The sequence below is a fragment of the Leopardus geoffroyi genome, chromosome B3 (assembly GCF_018350155.1).
Source record: "Leopardus geoffroyi isolate Oge1 chromosome B3, O.geoffroyi_Oge1_pat1.0, whole genome shotgun sequence".
Taxonomy (NCBI): domain Eukaryota; kingdom Metazoa; phylum Chordata; class Mammalia; order Carnivora; family Felidae; genus Leopardus; species Leopardus geoffroyi.
In genome coordinates, this window is record NC_059337.1 from 50,754,786 (window position 1) to 50,773,361 (window position 18,576).

General features: G+C 36.9%; 1 long non-coding RNA gene and 2 pseudogenes across 4 annotated transcripts in view; 2 read left to right on the plus strand and 1 right to left on the minus strand.

Moving 5' to 3' along the window:
• The window catches only part of LOC123582996, a 68,012-nt gene that overhangs the window by 33,783 nt on the left and 15,653 nt on the right, over positions 1 to 18,576 (minus strand). For all 4 annotated transcript variants that reach the window (XR_006704687.1, XR_006704688.1, XR_006704689.1 and 1 more), the window contains exon 3: positions 14,096 to 14,178. This is a non-coding gene — a long non-coding RNA (uncharacterized LOC123582996). The remainder of the gene's footprint in view (positions 1 to 14,095; positions 14,179 to 18,576) is intronic.
• LOC123584489 lies at positions 3,178 to 3,339 on the plus strand (annotated as a pseudogene).
• On the plus strand, positions 6,939 to 8,127 carry LOC123582995 (annotated as a pseudogene).

An 18,576-nucleotide genomic window follows, 5' to 3' on the forward strand; every position in this document is an offset into this window, starting at 1 on the left:
TTGTAAGAAATAAATGAGTTAGTATTTGCAAAGAACTTAGAAAAGTTCCTGGTACTTAGTAAACAGTAAATAAGTGCTTATGGAATAAAAAAATGAGTAAGAAACAGGGCAGAGTTCTCATTTTAAAGTAGGCTAAACTTGGGGCACCTGGGTGGCTCAGTCGGTTAAGTGACCGACTGTTGGTTTTGGCTCAGGTCATGATCTCATGGTTTGCCGGTTTGAGCCCCCATCAGGTTCTGTGCTGACAGTGCAGAGCCTACTTGGGAACTCTCTTTCTCCCCCTCTCTCTGCTCTTCCTCTGCTTGCTGTCTCTTTCTGTCTCAAAATAAATAAATAAGCAAAAAAAATTTTTTTAAGTAGGCTACACTTTGCTGAACTTCCAAAAGACTTCATTGACTGATTCTTTTATCTGATAATGGTAGAGTAGCTTGGATAGACCAAAGATTAAAGGTCCACAGATTAAAGTTTAAAATTTTAACTAAACTATTTAAGTAGAAAGCCCATTTGGAGACACTGGAGAGCAATCAAAAGCAGGTAGAAACTGGAAGAAAATCTACTCTGACAAAACAGGAATTGTACCTAGTGACACTGGGGAATTTGTAGCTTCTTGCCTGGGGACAATTCCCAATCTGCACAGCAGCTCGGGGCATCAAAATGCCAAAGCCTTACTGATCTGAAGGAGAGGAGGCCAGAGTTCAGGGTTTGGAGGGCAAACAGAAAGCTACAGAAGAGAGCTTGGAAGGGAAGAATCACATAGAGAATGAGTCCCAAAATAAGCAATCAATATTGACCTGAAGTGTTGGCTGACCACTAAACTAATATTCACAGGGGAGACCATGAAGGAACTAGTAAAAACAAAACAAAAAAAACCAAACAACTCTCCCCAGACAAAACAAAATTCCAGAGTCTGAAAATCACAGATCTGAGGGAAATGTCAGTTACTGACTGCAGAGGGGACAGAGTATGAGTATGTGTCTGAGTATGAAGCGAAGTTAAGTGCTGCCCAAAATAAGTCACTCTTCCACATGTCTACTATAGAAAGTATCCAGTCAAAGCTCAGTAGGCATGCAAAAACAAAAACAAAAAAAAACCAGAAACATGTGACCTATACTCAAGAACAAAAGTCAAGTCCACTTTGAGATGACACAAATGGTACCATTAGCAGAGAAGTGTTTTTATTTTTCTTGAAGTAACTCATAAATAAAAGGAAACTCTGAATAAAAATTGCCTCTCTTGGCTGTAACAGTTTCTCAGACTTTCCTTGTTTTTACAAACTTGCCAGTTCTGAGGAGTACTGGTCAGGTACATTGTGGGATGCTCCTCTATTAGAAATTATGTAAGTTTTTATCATGATTAGGCAAGGGTTATACGTTTTGAGGAAAAAAAGGTTTTCCAGAAATTTTCTAGCTTTATGTTTTACATTTAGGTGTATGATCCATTTTGAGTTAATTTTTTGTGAAACATGCAATGTCTGTGTCTAACTTATTTTGCATGTGAGTGTCGACTTGCCCCAGTACCATTTGTTGAAAAGATTATCCTTTACCCCTTGAATTGTCTTTGCCTCTTTGTAAAAGATCAGTTGACAATATTTTGTGGGTCTATTTCTTGGCTCTCTATACTCATCGACTGATCTATTTATTTATACTTTCACTAACACTACTAGGCTTATAATAAGTCTTGAAGTTGGATGGTGTCAGTTCTCCAATTTTGTTCTCCTTTAGTATTGCACTGGCTATTCTGGGTCTTCCTTCTCAATATAAACTTTAGAATCAGTTTGCCAATGTCCACAAAAATAACTTGCTAAAATTTTAGTTGGGATTAAATTGAATCTATAGATCAAGTTGAGAAGAACTGACATCTTAACAATATTGTTTTCCTATTAATAAACATGAAACATCTCTCCATTTATTTAGATCTTTGACATCTTTCATAAAAGTTCTGTAGATTTTTTTCATTTAGATCTTATACATATTTTGCTATTTGTATGCCAATTACTTAATTTTATTCATTTATTTTGGTGCTAATGGAAACAGCATTGTATTTTTTATTTCAAATCCTACCTATTTGTTGCTCATATATGGGAAAGCAATTGACTTTTATCTATTAGTCTTGAGTCCTATGACCTTGCTGTAATCACTTAGTTCTAGGATTTTTTTAATCTTTTCATTGATGCATTGTGACTTTTTAAGCAGAAAATTATATCATCTGCAAACCAAAACTGTTTTATTCCTTCTACTCTATATAGTGCTTAATTCCTTTTCTTATTGTACTAGCTATGACTTCCAGCACAATGTTGAACAGGAGTGAGAAGAGACATGCTTGCCTTATTACTAATTTTAGGGGAAAGCATTCAGATTATCACCAATAAGTGTGATGTTAAATGCTGGGTTTTTAGATATTCTTTACCAAGTTGAGAAAACTCCCTCAAGGCTAGTTTTAGAAGTTTTACCATGAATGGGTATAAGATTTTGTTAAATGTTTCTTCTGGATCATCGATATGATAATAACATTTTTCTTCTTTTGCCTGCTGATAGGATGGATTGCATTAATTGATATTTGAACGTTGAGCTAGCCTTGAATAATTGGAATACATCCTGCTTAGTTATGATGTACAATTATCCTTATACATTGTTAGATCCAATTTTCTAGTTAAATTTTTTTTTCAATATTTATTTATTTTTGAGAGAGAGAGAGAGAGAGAGAGAGAGAGAGAGAACAGGGGAGGGGAACAGACAGGGAGACAGACTCCGAAGCAGGCCCCAGGCTCTGAGCTGTCAGCACAGAGCTATTGCGGGGCTCAAACTTGGTGAACCGTGAGATCATGACCTCAGCCGCTTAACTGACTGAGCCACCCAGGTGCCCTGAATTTGCTAATATTTTCTTGAGGATTTTTACATCTACGATTATGAGAAATATTTGTCTGCAATTTTCTTTTTGTAATATCATTATGTGGTTTTGATATTAGTATAATGCTGGCCTTATAGAATGAACTAAGAATTACTCCTTCTGCTGCTTATTTCTGAAAGAGAATGTAGAGACTTGGTATCATTTCTTCCTTAAATAGTTGGTAGGATGATTCATCAGTGAAACCAACTGGGCCTGGTGCCTTCCTTTTTGAAGGTTATAAATTCTCGATACAATTACTTCAACATAGGCCTATTTAGATTATCTATTCTGAGCTTTGCGCAGTGGCAGTATCGTAGCCAATGAGGTTTATCCGAGGAGCGATTATTGCTAACAGATTATCTATTCTGTGGTGTGTGCATATTGGTAGTTTGTGTTGAAGAAAATCAGAATATGTCACCCTAAAACATATCTCTTTGACATAAGAATTATTTTGAGCTAAAAGCAATCAAGCAGTAAACAGGAAAAGCTCTCTTTTTCTCCCTAAATGTAGGATATATATTTTCCTTTTTTGAAGATGAACAGAGACTCTGATCAGCTCAGAATGGCAGCAAAGGAGTCAGAAGAAAAACCTTACTCTATTAGTTTCCCCTCATATATTTGCCTTCCTATGGTTTGCCACCCTGGAAGCATAAGACTATTTTTCTTTGTCTTGTCACTCTTCTAAAAACTGTATTGTTTTTTGGATAAGATGCTGTATAAGTTGGAGTTCTAAACCACTTCTTTAAATTACTCATCTCTGAGTTTCTTCCTTGTAAATATGAGGTACAGAGGTTCAAAAACTTACTGCTTTTCTCTTGTGTTTTTGTTACAGAGCTCCAGTTGAGACCTCAAATGAGTAGAAGAAGTAGTTTTTTCCTCTCCTATAGTATTTTTCAAGTAATCGATCCATTTCATCTAAGTCTTCAAAATTGTAGGCATAGAGTTGTTCATAATATTTATTATCCACTTAATGTCCATGATGTCAGTAGTGATACCACCTCTTTCATTCTGATATTAGTAATTTGTATCATTTTTGTTCTTGTTTACTCTGGATGGCTAGAGGTTTATAAATTTTCCAAAGAAATTTTTCCAAAGAATCAGCTTTTAGTTTATTTAAAAATTTTTATTAAATTAACATTTTCAATTTCAATTTGATATCTGCTTTAATTTTTATTATTTCTTGCCTTCTACTTGGATTAGGCTTATATTATTCTTCTTTCTATACTTTCTTAATGTGGAAGTTTAAATTGATTTTAGATATATCTTATTTTCTAATATGTGTGCATTTGGTGCTATAATTTCCCTCTAAGTATTGCTCTTCCTGTAAGCCACAAATTTTTATAAGTTGTATTTTTATTTTCATTTAGTCCAAAATATTTTACTATCTCTAAGACATTTCTTTGATATGTTATTTATTTATGTATTGTGTAACCTATATTTGTATTTTTTTAAATTGATTTCCAGTTTCATTCCATTTGGTCTGAGAACACATTTTGGATAATTTCTATTATTTAAAATTTTAAAGTGTATATTATGGTCTAGAACATAACCCATTTTGGTGAATGTTCCATGAGCTTGAGAATATGTATATGCTGATATTAGAGTAAATACTCTATAAATATCATTTGGATGCAGTTGATTGATGGTGTTGTATAGTTCAATCCTACCCTTATTGATTTTCTGCCTGTTGGATGTATCAATTACTGAAAAAAGGATGTTGAAGTTGTTCATAGAATTTTGAATGTCTAGGGGCGCCTGTGTGGTGCAGTGGGTTAAGCATCTGACTTCAGCCAGGTCACGATCTCGCAGTCCGTGAGTTCGAGCCCCGTGTCAGGCTCTGGGCTGATGGCTCAGAGCCTGGAGCCTGTTTCCGATTCTGTGTCTCCCTCTCTCTCTGACCCTCCCCCGTTCATGCTCTGTCTCTCTCTGTCCCAAAAATAAATAAACGTTGAAAAAAAAATATTGAAAAAAAAAATTAAAAAAAAAAGAATTTTGAATGTCTATATTTGCTTGCAATCGTAACAATTTTGCCTTATGTATTTTGATGCTCTTTTGTAAGAAGCAAACATTTTAAGTATTATTATGTCATCTTAGAAAAACTGAATGATTTATCATTATGTAATGCCCTCTTTATTCCTCGTAATTTTCCTTGTTCTTAAGTCTGGATTGTCTGAAATTAACCTAACTATTCCATCTTTCTTTTGATTAGTGTTGTCATGATAGGTCCTTTCACATTCTTTATTTTTAACCTATCTGTACCTCTTTCATTGAAGTGAGTTTCTTATAGACAACATATAGTTGGGCCTTGTGTTTTTATCTACCACAAAAGTCTCTGTCATTTAATTGATGTATTTAGAACATTCACATTTAAAATGACTATTGATACAATTGAATTAATATATGCCATGTTTTGGGGCACCTGGGTGGCTCAGTTGGTTAAACCTCTGACTTCGGCTCAGGTCATGATCTCACAGTTCATGAGTTCAAGCCCCACGTCGGGCTCTGTGCTGACAGCTCAGAGCCTGGGGTCCGCTTCAGAGTCTGTGTCCCCCTCTCTCTGCCCCTCCCTTGCTAGTACTCTGTCTCTTTCTTTCTCTCAAAAATAAAGACATACAAAAAATTAAAAAATATATATGCCATATTTTTAACTGTTTTCTATACATCCCAATTGTGCTTTGCTCCTTTTTTAAAATCTCTTTTTCTCATTTCTCTATTTTTAATTGAATATTTCACATGATTCCATTTTCTCTCCTCTGTTAGAAAATAAATTACACTTCTTTTTTCGCCTTTTTTAGTGGTTACCCTACAGTGTATAATATACATATACTTACAGCTCATCTGAGTTTACTTTTCAAATAATATGCCACTTCACAGGTTGTGAAGGTACCATATAAAAGTATTCCCAAGTCCTCCCTTCCATCCCTTGTAACATTGCTGTCATTCATTTTACTTACCCACATGCCATGATCATCTAACGTTGCTACAATTATTATTTTGAACAATTGTTAACACAATTAAGAATAAAACATTTTTTTCAATTACTGTTTTTTCATTTCCAATGCACTGTTTCTTCATGTAGATCTGAGTTTCTGACCTGTATCACTTTCTTTTCCTCTGAAGGACTTCTTTAACAGTTCTTACAGGGCAGGTATACTATTGACAAATTCCCTTAGCTTTTAGTTTTCTGAGAAAGTACTTGTTTCTCTTTCACTTTTGAAGGTAAATTTGTTGAATACAGCATTTCAAGTTGGTGTTTTTTATTCATTCAACATGGTAAATATTTTATTCTAATCTCTTTCTGCGTGTATGGATTCTGGCTCATGCCACTGTGATTTTTATTACTGTTTATTTAATGGTATTTGCTTTCTTCTGACTTCTTTCAAAATTTTCTCATCTTTGATTTTAGGCCTTGTGAATATGATCTATCGTGTGTGTGTGTGTGTGTGTGTGTGTGTGTGTGTGCGTGTGTGTGTGTGTGTGTGTGTCTTGCTTAGTGTTCTCTAAGTTTCCTGGATCTGTAGTTGTTTTTTGTTATTAATTTCAAAAACCTCAACCATTCCTTCAAGTATTTCTTCTGCTCTTTTCTCTCCTCTCCTTTTAGTATTCCAATTATGTATATGTTATATGACTTATAATTTTCCCATAGCTCTTGAATATTTTGTTCTTTTATTACTTTTTTCTTTGCATTTCAGTTTGGAAAATTTTACTGATTTATCTTCAAGCTCACTGATTCTTTCCTTGGCTATGTCCAGTCAGGTGAAGCCATAAAGGGTATTCTTCATTTCTGTCACAGTGTTTTTGGTTTTTAATATTCCTTTTTGATTTTTACTTAGTTTCTCTTTACTTACATTACTCATCTTTTTTTTTTTTTCATGCTGTCCTTCTCCCACTGGACCACTTCACATATTAATCACTGAATCATAGTTGTTTTAAATTCCCTATCTGATATTTCTAAAATTTGTGCTACATTGGAGCCTGGCTCTGATGCTTGCTTTGTTTCTTTAGACTGTTCTTTTTCTTGCCTTTTAGAATGCCTTGCACACACGCACAGTATGGCACATCCCTAGGTCCTCACATTCGGACTCCTACTCACAGTGGCCACCATGACAGTGGCCACAGCTCAGAAAGAATGTGTCTGTGAAAACTACAAACTGCCCAGACTGGTCTTTGAACACACATGGTCAGTGTGAGTGTGCTTCAACTGATACACAAAATTCCGTTATTCGCTCAAAACTGGCAACGAAATGTTTAGTGATGAAGGCAGAAATGACTGGCTCAAAGTCTGGGAGAAGAGCAAGGCCTGAGAGGGCTTTCCAGAATAACAATGGGCTCTATGATCCTGACAGTGATGAGAAGGAGCTCTTTAAAGCTAAGCAGTACAATGGCACCACCATGTGCTGGAACGTGAACACTGTTGAGGTCAGAAGAACTGAGAAGTTCTACTCCGAACGAGTGAGGACCTACTGGATCATCACTGAACTAAAATACAAACAAGAGAAACACCTCAAGATGTTCAAAGTTTGAAGACTATGTATGCTTAAGGAAGCAATCCCAACTCACTATCTACTGGATCCAAAATACATCAAAAATATTCTGTGTGAGAATGATCTTATCACTATTGATCTGATGCAAAATTCATCTCAGAAAACTCAGAATGAGTTTTCTCATTCTCATCTCATAGCTGACATGGCTTATTATTTTGAAAAAAAAATGTTAGAAATTAATCTTTGTTCCATTCCAATAGAATGGGCCTGAGGGTAAATGGGCAACAATTGGATCTGGATCCTGGTCAAACTGAAATTTACTATATGGATGAAAAACCACCTGAATTTTCAATGCAAGAACTACAAGCTGGTATTATTGCTGTCACTGTGATTGTGATATTAGAAGTTATTGCTGGACTCGTGCTGGTTATTTTCAGAAAGAACAGAATGGCAAAGTATGAGAAGGCTGAGATAAAGGAGACAGGTGAGATGCACAGGGAACTCAATTCATAATGACTATAATTTGAAGAGTAACTACGAGAAGGTAAATTAGCAAGCAGATTACACGTGTATGAGCACAGGACAAAGAGATCTTTGAGGACTACTGTTTTGTTAGTTGACATCTTCTATTTGTAACGGTATTTATAACAGTAAAACCTGTACTCAAAATATAAGGAGTTTCAAATCGACGTTACCAATCTTAAAAGTTGACCACAAGTGTCATATATATGCAGATCTGATAGAAAACCCAGAACGGACAGCATAGTTAAAATTATTTATGTCTAACATTGAGGTGTGTTGCCTTAAATTGCTTAAATTGCCTGAAATATGCTTCCACAATACAGTTTGAATGACTCCTCTCATCCGTTTGTGATTGAAAGCTGCCTTTCTATTTACTTTGAGTCTTATACATATAAACTTTTTTTTAATTGTGAAATTAAAACATTTTAAAGCTGAAAAAAAAGAATGCCTTGCAATTTCTTGTTGAAAGCAGGACATGATACACTGAGTAATGGGAATTGAAATAAACAGGGCTGTTGTGTGAGGTTTTACGTTGATCTAGCAAGTTGGACTGGGCTGAAGGTTTGCTGTAGTTGTAGCTGACAAAGCTTTGATTTTTTCTCGTGTCTTCTAAGTTCCCTTCTTTTTTGGGGGAGAGGTGGTTCTTTAAGTACAATTTCTTAAATCGAGTCTGTGTCTTGCAGCTTTCTCAGTTGTAATCCACTGTTATTATACTGACATCCTGTTGATGTGATGATAAGGTATGGGAAGGGGGAGTGTTCGATAATCTTATATGTCAGGCTTTTACTCCTCTAAGGGTCTTTTAACAGTGTGTGTCCCTGGGCTGTGACCTTCATAAATGTTCCTTAGCTTCTTTTTTTTCTCCTTTTAGGTGAGGCAGAAAAGCCAGAGGGGCTAAAGTTGGCTTATTATTTCCTTGCCCGTGGGTCGAGTATTTTATTTTGTTTCAATTAAGGAGGACAGCCCTTTGTCATGAAGTCTACTCTGGGAGTATTTCAAATGGTTGCTTTTCCCAGGAGCATAATTCAAAATTATTAATTTTTCCTTATCCTACCCAAAAGGTTGTGCCCCCCCCCCCCCAGACCTATACCTAGAAACTCTGGTAGAATTCTGGAAGTAAAACTTCTAAAAGTATGGGGACCCTCTAAGCCTGGGACTATGGCACTTTCTCACTCTTGACCTTGTCCACAGGAGCCTTTGGGAATTCATCAAACTTATTTAAATGCTTTTAACTTTTTATGGCTTTAGTGCTTTCTGCTCCATGTCAGCTGATCGCTAAGTTTCTCTGTATTCACCTATCTCTCCAGATTTGGGGGTGGCAGTTGCCCCATAACCTCAGTTCTCTAATGGGTCTTTTTTCAACATTATTTTCTTATTTTAAGAATGAGAGTGATGATTTCCTAGATCTTTCCTGGTCAGAACTGAAACCCAAAGTCTGTTACATATCTTTTAATCTTTAAATTTTCTCTCACAGTTTTTCTTCCCTCATAATTTTATTTGTGGAAGATTTGTTGTAGATTTCCACCTTTTAAACTTTGCTGATTGTTTCCCTCTGCAGACTTTTCATACATTCTCCTGGCTCTTATATTTTCTGGAAAGCTAAAGGCTTGATCAGACTCAGCCCAGATTTATGGCATGACTATTCTATAGGAGTGTTGGGTAGTTCCATTAGGAAGCACATAATATCTAGTTGTTTCTCTTTTTGTTACATCAAGAACGGGCAGTGGGTTTGCAGTTACCAGCCTGCTCTACCATTACAAAGCTCCCTATAAGAAATTCACCTAATAGTTTTAATAGCCACTGATGATCATGGCCTAAATCCATTATTTCATTAGGAGTTCGATGGTGATATTCTAATTCTACCATTGCTTCCCTATTTATTCACTAGAATTCTTTTAGAAGGTCTACCCTAATTAACTATTTGGCACCCTTAAATACTATTGATACAAGAAATGTGATATAAATGCTTGATTGTTTCACTTCATTTACCAGTTTTCAGAATAAAGTGTTGGTTCCATAGCATATTCAAAGGTGACTAATGAGAATTTTTGTGTGCAAGTATCATTAAGAACTAATGGATTTTAATATATTTTATGTGTCTCAATCCATTATCATTATTATTCTTTTTGTTGCCAATATTATCCCATCTTTGGCAAGTGCAAACCCCTGCAAATTGCCTCTGGTGTCCATTAGACATGAACCCAGTTGTCTCTAATAACTCCCCTATCCTTCAATATGCCAAGGTATTCTAGACACATTTAGTGCATTTCCTGGCCTAGAATTGGTATCAGCCATATCTCCAAAGATCTCCTCACTCTCCAAGCTCTACACTCTTAATACAAACCACAGTTGGAAATATCAGTGATGATGCACTGAAATTTGCTAATATTTGATACTGTTCTGCTGGTTGTCTGCCCTTAACTATACACAGGATATTTATCAGGATAATAAATATCATTACTGCAGATATTTCTATAAAACAAAGTTAATGACTCAGTCAATAATTTACTTGCTTTAAGTAATATTCCATCTAACACAATTCCAGTGCACCAAAATAATATTTATCTATCTCTGAAAACTAACTTGGTATTTTCCCTTTCTGCCTGCCATTTATTTGGATACCATTGTTTGTATTTCTGTAATATCAGGTCCCAAGCCTTATTTCAGCCTTCATCCCCCATAACTGCACCCTTCCTCCCCTAATCTATTTAGATCTTATTTCCATTTCAATTCCACCTAAATACCCACATCCATACCATTTATATATATTTTTTAATTTTTTAATGTTTATTCAATTTTAATGTTTATTCAATTTTGAGAAAGAGAGACAGAGCATGAGTAGGGGAGGGGCAGAGAGAGAGGGAGACACAGAATCCAAAGCAGGATGCAGGCTCTAAGCAGTCAGCACAGAGCCCGATGTGGGGCTCGAACTCACGAACCGTGAGATCATGACCTGAGCTGAAGTCAGCCGCTTAACCAACTGAGCCACCCAGGCGCCCACATCCATGCCATTTATAAAGGTCAATGAATGCATGGAATTTTCAAACTCAGATGACTTCTATTTAGTAATTTTTTATCCCACTAATATTCTGTTACTGTCCCATGAAGGAAGATGCATGGCCCACTCTAAGTGCATACACAGGAATATTCTGTCCCTCCCCCCATGACCCAACAACTCTATTTAACCTCTTGAGCAGTGCTTTTCAAAATTTATTCTGCATAGAAACCCCCTGTGGTCTTGCTAAGATGCAATTCTGATTCAGTAGGTCTGAGGCAAGGGCCAAGATTCTGCATTTCTAACAAGCTCTAAGTGTGCAGATGCCACTGGTCCTAGACCATGCTTTGAGAAGCAAAGCTCTACTGTGTTGGGGTCACATGCTCCTATCTGGATAAATTCCAAATACACACCTTCCTCCTTAATGTCACGCCCTGTTCATCTCTACTCTTACAATTGGTGATCTTCACCCTTACTATGTTTAAAACAAAAGACGGACAACATCAGGTGTGAACGTGGACAACTGACACACTGCTGCCTTTTTGACAATGAGAATCTATTGCATCATGTGGTCGTTTTAATTTTTTTTTTTCAACGTTTATTTATTTTTGGGACAGAGAGAGACAGAGCATGAATGGGGGAGGGGCAGAGAGAGAGGGAGACACAGAAGCGGAAACAGGCTTCAGGCTCTGAGCCATCAGCCCAGAGCCCGACGCGGGGCTCGAACTCACGGACCGCGAGATCGTGACCTGGCTGAAGTCGGACGCTTAACCGACTGCGCCACCCAGGCGCCCCATGTGGTCGTTTTAAAACGTGCTGCAAATTATTTGGCATTTCCTCTCTTTAAAAAGGTAAGTATATTTCCCCTCTACTTGAACACAGATCAGCTTAGATACTTGCTTCTAAAGAACTTCAGAGGAAGTGATGCCGAGTGACTTCCAAGGCCAGGTCATAAAGGGAAGAGAGATTCTGCTGGCTTCATTTTGGACTATGTGCCATGTGCCAAGTACCCTGAAGCTGCCATGCTAGAGAGATCACACAGAGATGGAGACACCTGGGGAGCTTTAGCTATTCCAGCCCAGTTGTTGAGTCTTCCTATCCCAGGCACCAGATGTGTGAATGAGCAAGTCTTTAGATGATTCAAACCTCAGCCAGTGACTACAAATGCATGAGAGATTAAGAGCCAGAAAATCCCTGCTTAACTACAAGCACCTCACAGAGCCATGAGAGACAATCATAAATGATTGGTAATGTTATAAGTCACTGGTGTGAGGTGGCTTGTTATGCAGCAAGAGATAACTGGACACATATCACCTTTGCCCTTTTCCTTGACTGTCAAAAGCTTCAGAGACAAATTTGACCCTCTGTCCTTCAAACTATGTTAGACGTCATGATATCATATTTGCTTCCTCCTCCTAAGTCCTCAGGGTTTTTTTTTCCCTTCTGTTTATTAACTTCATTATTCCTGTGTCATTTTTTATAAGCTGCCTCAAAATCAAATTCTTTTAGAAAACAGAGGAGGTATAAATAATGATTTTCTGTTTCTCACCCATTTGCCTCTATGTTCTCGTGTCTCAATTTATTTTCTTTCATTCCTTCATGTTGTCTCAGAAAAAAACAAATGTCCTATTTCTTTTCCCTTCTCCAATATCTTTAATCTCTTGCCACCTGTCTTCTTGCCATCTGATTTTAAATGAGTACAAAGCTCTTCTGTCTTGAGAAAACCTTTACTCTTTCACTCCTACCAAGTTTATTACCTTTTTCATAGTCAATCTTCTGAAGAATGTTTTACTTCTACTTTATTAAGGCTCAAACTGGGTTTTCGCTTGTATATCAGCATGCAAAATTCGACAACTCCTACAAAGTAAACACGTGAGTAAGGATGGTGCTTTAATCTAATGTGAAAAGAAGTCAATAAAGTGCTATTATTGTTACACATTTAAAAAAAACAAAACAACATTCCTTGGTCAGCACTCAAAACATCTCTTTAATTATTGCACGTATATCCAGTGGACACTTTTTACCTACCTACCCTTTGGCAATTTGTGAAAGCACATTTTTTAAAAAATACTGTTGGGGCGCCTGGATGGCGCAGTCGGTTAGGCGTCCGACTTCAGCCAGGTCATGATCTCGCGGTCCGTGAGTTCGAGCCCCGCGTCAGGCTCTGGGCTGATGGCTCAGAGCCTGGAGCCTGTTTCCGATTCTGTGTCTCCCTCTCTCTCTGCCCCTCCCCCGTTCATACTCTGTCTCTCTCTGTCCCAAAAATAAATAAACGTTGAAAAAAAAAAAATACTGTTACCTACATCTCCAACATTCATTCAGACAGAAATAATGCTATATATCTTCCACTGTTTCATCTAGTAGTTTGTCTTCGCAAAACAAAAGCCTGGTAATGACAGGAAAAGTACCATTTTTCATTAATATTTAATTGTGTTGTATGTATAATAATGCCTTAAGTCCTCCCTCTTTGACACTGTCCTTGTGCACTCTGAACTAACATCTCCTCATTCTTTACTACGACAACATCTGTCCCCAGCAACGATGAGCACTAATTAAAAGTATCGGTTGGAAACAGGGGCTTGTCACTGACAGTAAAAGGATAGGATCTGAGCCAAACTCACTCTAGGACCAGAAACACATATACAACATCGATGGGAGTGGTGAGGATGAATTTCAACAAGAATGTCAAAAGAATATACTGCATCCAATGGGTGTATCCTATGAAGCTCTGATTTTTAGAAGCTAACTGTTTATTCAAAATTCCATTTCTGTAATTACCAATTCTCTTCTTAAAACCATTCAATGGTTACTTACTTCCCTCAAGATAGAACCCAAACTCTCTGGCCTGGCTTATCTGTCTCATCGGGTCTCGTCTTTGCCTCTTTATCCCTTTCATTCCATTTCTCAACTGACAGACAAGCTTATCTATGTTTCTGCCAAAGTAAGCTATTTGCTCTTCTACAGTTGCGACACATTTCCCTGTATAACCCAACTTGTTCTTTGTCTAGATTTCTATCTCCTATTCTGCTTACCCCAACCTCTGTCTTACTACCACGTGTATGATTATCACCTGCTACCCCTCAATTCTCAACTGGGACATCAACTTTCCAGAAGGCCTATCTGACTGCCAACATTGGGATTTAAGTGGCCTTTCTCAACATTCATATAGCATCCCATAATATCACCATAACCAGTATATCGGACTTACTTTTTCACATGTCTGAAGGAGGGATCATGCTTTTCTTTTCTTTTGGTAGTATATCTTCTGCATCCATGAACCCAACACAATACCTGGGAAATGATACACTTGGAGTTAGTTCAATACGCTGAATGAGAATTGCATGTTCATTCAGTTCGATGCTTAAAAACAGCGCATTATATGCATTTGAAAGTAAGTTTGATTTCCTAAAGTGGTCAAAAGTTATTTGGATTGAGTAGGGAAATAAAGCAAAAGATCAAGTTTAATAAAAGCATTTTTAAAGGGATAACAACAAAACTTACCACCCCCCTCCAAAAATAAAATTTACAAGTTACAACTGCAAAATGAGAGTGATTTTCTTATGCAGTTTTTGAAATGTCACTGAGAATCAGAGTGCGGGAATAATCTGAAGAGAATGAGAATATTACACCTTAAAGAATCTTTTGAATTGGACAATTTTCCTTTGGCTGTATAAAGAGCATTTATGTACAAAAGTCAGTCTGGTGAGAAAAATCCTGGAATGGAGTTCCAAGCTCTGTTTCCAGTTCTGGCACCAACTGGGCATACGACCTTGGGGAAACTATTCCACCATGCATTTCATTACCCTTGGAAAATGAATCAACCAATTATGTTGCTTATACTAAGCAGTGGTAGGCAGTGTGCTGTGGGTATACTGGGCCCCTGGCACTAAATGCCAGGAGCAACCCTAGGCATTAGCGGTCACAACCAAAATGCCCCCGAGGGGCAGTACTGCCCTCAGCAGAGAGCTACTTTTGTCTTACGATCTTTCCAGGTCCTTTGCTGTGCTATCATCCTACAAAAGAAGCAGGGGCTTCTTAACTTCACTAGTCTTTTACAACCATTACTTTTATTTGTTTCCAAGAAACGTCATAGGAGGTTCAACCATTTGGATTCATTTTATTTTTTTTATCATTTAAAAAAATTTTTTTAAAGTTCATTTATTTTGAGAAAGAGTGTGTGCACATGAGCGTGCAAATGGGGTAGCAGCAGAAAGAGGCAGAGCAAGAATCCCAAGCAGGCTCTACACTGCCAGTACAGAGCCTGACGTGGGGCTCGAACCCATGAACCATGAGATCATGACCTGAGCTGAAATCAAGACTTGGATGCTTAAGTCAACCACCCAGGCATCCCAGAACTCCTTTTCTTGAATGTGAACCTTTCTCATTATTTGGCCGGCTTAGGATATCTGAAATTTCATCAATACATTCTTAATCTGGGTTTTAAAAAAATGACAGTATAGCACTCTTGCACATACATTAGATCCATAAAAGACCCAAATTAATGTGAGGCTTAGCTGTTATATGGAAATGAGTAGAGAAGAAAGGACTAATCAATAATGAAATATAGTCTAAATTGGGAAGATCTTGATAAAGTTTTGGGAATTAAAATATTACCCTCTAAGGAGGAGAGATAAAGGCAGTAAGCACAGTGATCAATTAGTGTACCAGATAAAAATACCTTAATCCACTGAATCCACTGCTAACAGATACAGAAAACTTCAATACCTCTGGCCTTTCCTATGACACGTAATGGAAAATTAATAACAAACATGGAAATAAAGAGAGAGAACAAGTACTAAGGGAGAAAGAAAAAAGAAGCACTAGAACAAGAAGTTGACTTGGAAGGAATTCTTCCTAGGCGTTCACACTATCAGTTTGAAACAAAATGTATCAAATTCTATAACATAGAACTAAGGTCTTATAGATTGTTTACTGCTGTTTTTTTCTCCTCAAGATGTTCACTAAATATAATATATATTATATTATAAATGTTCACTACATATTTTTGTTGAGTGAATAATGAGAGCCTAAACATTTCTTGATTGTTGTATTTGAATGCACAACAACATGGGATAACCAATCAGCATTACTGACTCATCAGCATAGGTTAATGAGATACAATGGGTCCAATGCCCTTTTCGATGAAATGGGATTTAGGAGCGGGAAAGTTAGGAATAAGTATGCTCTCAGGGAGATAACAAGTTGAAGTGGGAGCTAGAACAAATAAACTGGTTGAAAGCTCCCAAAGGGTAGGTCTCCCCTAACTTCTCCCACATGACAAGTTTGTCAGCAGCCAGACATGTTAATAAACCATTCCTGGCAGTGTCACTTTGTGGTAACCAAGGAGATTTGAGCTGCTCATCAATGTTATCTCCAGAGTTGCAAATTGACAACAGCGATGCATTTTAACAGAAGTGAAAGCCTGTAAATCAATAGACTAAGCATAAACTTTAAAGTTAGGCAGATGAGGGGTTAAATCCACCGGGAGTAGTATACATCACTCTGTTTCTTTCCCCATTTTAAATCCATCCATCCTCCCCCCTACTTAAGGAGGAGAGGCATTGCATTGGAAGGATTTAGTCAGATGGATTAGGTAAAACACTCGAGGATACACTTAGTTTGTCTTTATACTTAGTTTTTACCTTGATGAAAAATATATAATATTTACAGTCATCTCAAATTAAAAAAAATATAACTCCACTCACATTTTACTTACCTTATGCATATGCAAGTACCATCATGATTTATTTATTATCACATTTTTGACAGCTAGAGTTGTTCTTCCTTTGGGATACTAACTGGTGATGTAGTATGCCATACTATAACCCAGGGAACATGCTATCATTCCACCTTATCTTCAACTGAAGCTACATGACTACTTCAAAATTACAGTTGCATGGCCTTCAGCAAGTTACTTAATCTCTGCAAGCCTCATTTTAAAAGCAGGATTACAACAACATATAGAGCTTAGTAGGCGTGACGTCCTATTCTGAACATTTTATACTGCATTACTTAATCCTCATAACCTTCCTGGGAGGTAAGCACTATTATCATCATCATTTTATAGATGAGGAAACTTGGGGCCCAGAGAGATTACATATGTTGCCCAAGGTTACATGGCTGTTAAATTGGGTAGTTTAGGTTCAACTGCAGACTGTCTTGCTCTGGGATCCAAATTCTTAGTCACTATGTTTCAGCTGTTTCTTTTGCTCACCTCCAAAATATTCCTCATTGCAATCTTGACAACCAGATCTTACTGTAAATATGCTTGAAAATTTTACATGGTTCCATCCTGCTGATGGGAAAACAACCAAATATCTATTAGGAACTAAAGGCCCTGAATGACACCTGCATGCTTCTCTAGTCTCACTTATACTGCTCAGTTTACCTGCTAACACTCCCTTGGATGCTTTCTCAGACTTTTTTCATATATATATATGAAATATATTGCATATCATGACATGTATCATATACATATGTCATATATGTGGCATATGATATGATCTACTTCATATACATGAAAAAGTTTAAAATTATATATAATAGTATAATTTACTTTATATTATATATTATATAATTATTTCAATAATAATGGGATCACGCCAAACACGTCATTATGTGGCCTGCTTTTTTTACTCAGAAATGTACCAGGATCATCTTTTCAAGCCAATAAATATAATTTTACAACACCATTTTTGCTATACCACAACTTAATTCACCTCAAGTTAGATAATCATAAAGTTTTAATTATGATAAAAAATCCTTCATTGAGATAATCTTTATGGCTAAAAATTTGTGTAATCCTTAATTTTTCTCTCAGGAAATTTTTTTAAAAATTATATTATTGAGTCAAAGAGCATAAGCATTTTTAATTTCTTTTTTGATGTTCATTTATTTTTTGAGAGAGAGAGAGAGAGAGACAGAGTGCAAGTGGAGTAGGAGCAGAAAGAGAGGAAGACACAGAATCCAAAGCAGGCTTCAGGCTCTGCACTGAGCACAGAATCCAACACGGGGCTCAAACCATGAACCATGAGATCGTGACATAAGCCAAAGTCAGAAGCTGAATCAATTGAGCCACCCAGGTGTCCTTATATGAATTTTTTTAATTTCTTATTTTAATTTAATTTACTTTTTTAATGTTTATTTTTATTTTTGAGAGTGAGAAAGAGAGAGACACAGCGTGAGTGGGGGAGGAGCAGAGAACCAGAGGGAGACAGAGAATCTAAAGCAGGCTCCAGGCTCCGAGCTATCAGCACAGAGCCAGATGCCAGGCTTGAATCCACAAACCACGAGATCATGATCTGAACTGAAGTCGGATGCTTACTTAACCAAATGACCTACCCAGGTGCCCCAAGAGCAGATGAATTTTTGAGGCATTTAATGCATATTGCTAACTGCCCTCCAAAAACATCTAATCAGCGTTCACTCACACTGGCAAATATAACAGCATGTGCCTTCCTAGTACCATTATATTTTATTTTGATCAATTTAATAGGCAAAACAAACACCCAGCCAGGATACTATTCCAATTCTCATTTCTTTAAATATTCATGACACTGAGCAAGTTTTTATATATATACTGGATATTTATGCTCTGGATAAAATGCCTATTTATTCATTTTGCCCATTTGTTTTACTTGTTTATAAGACTTCATTTGTTTACTCATCTGATATTTATTCAGCAACTAT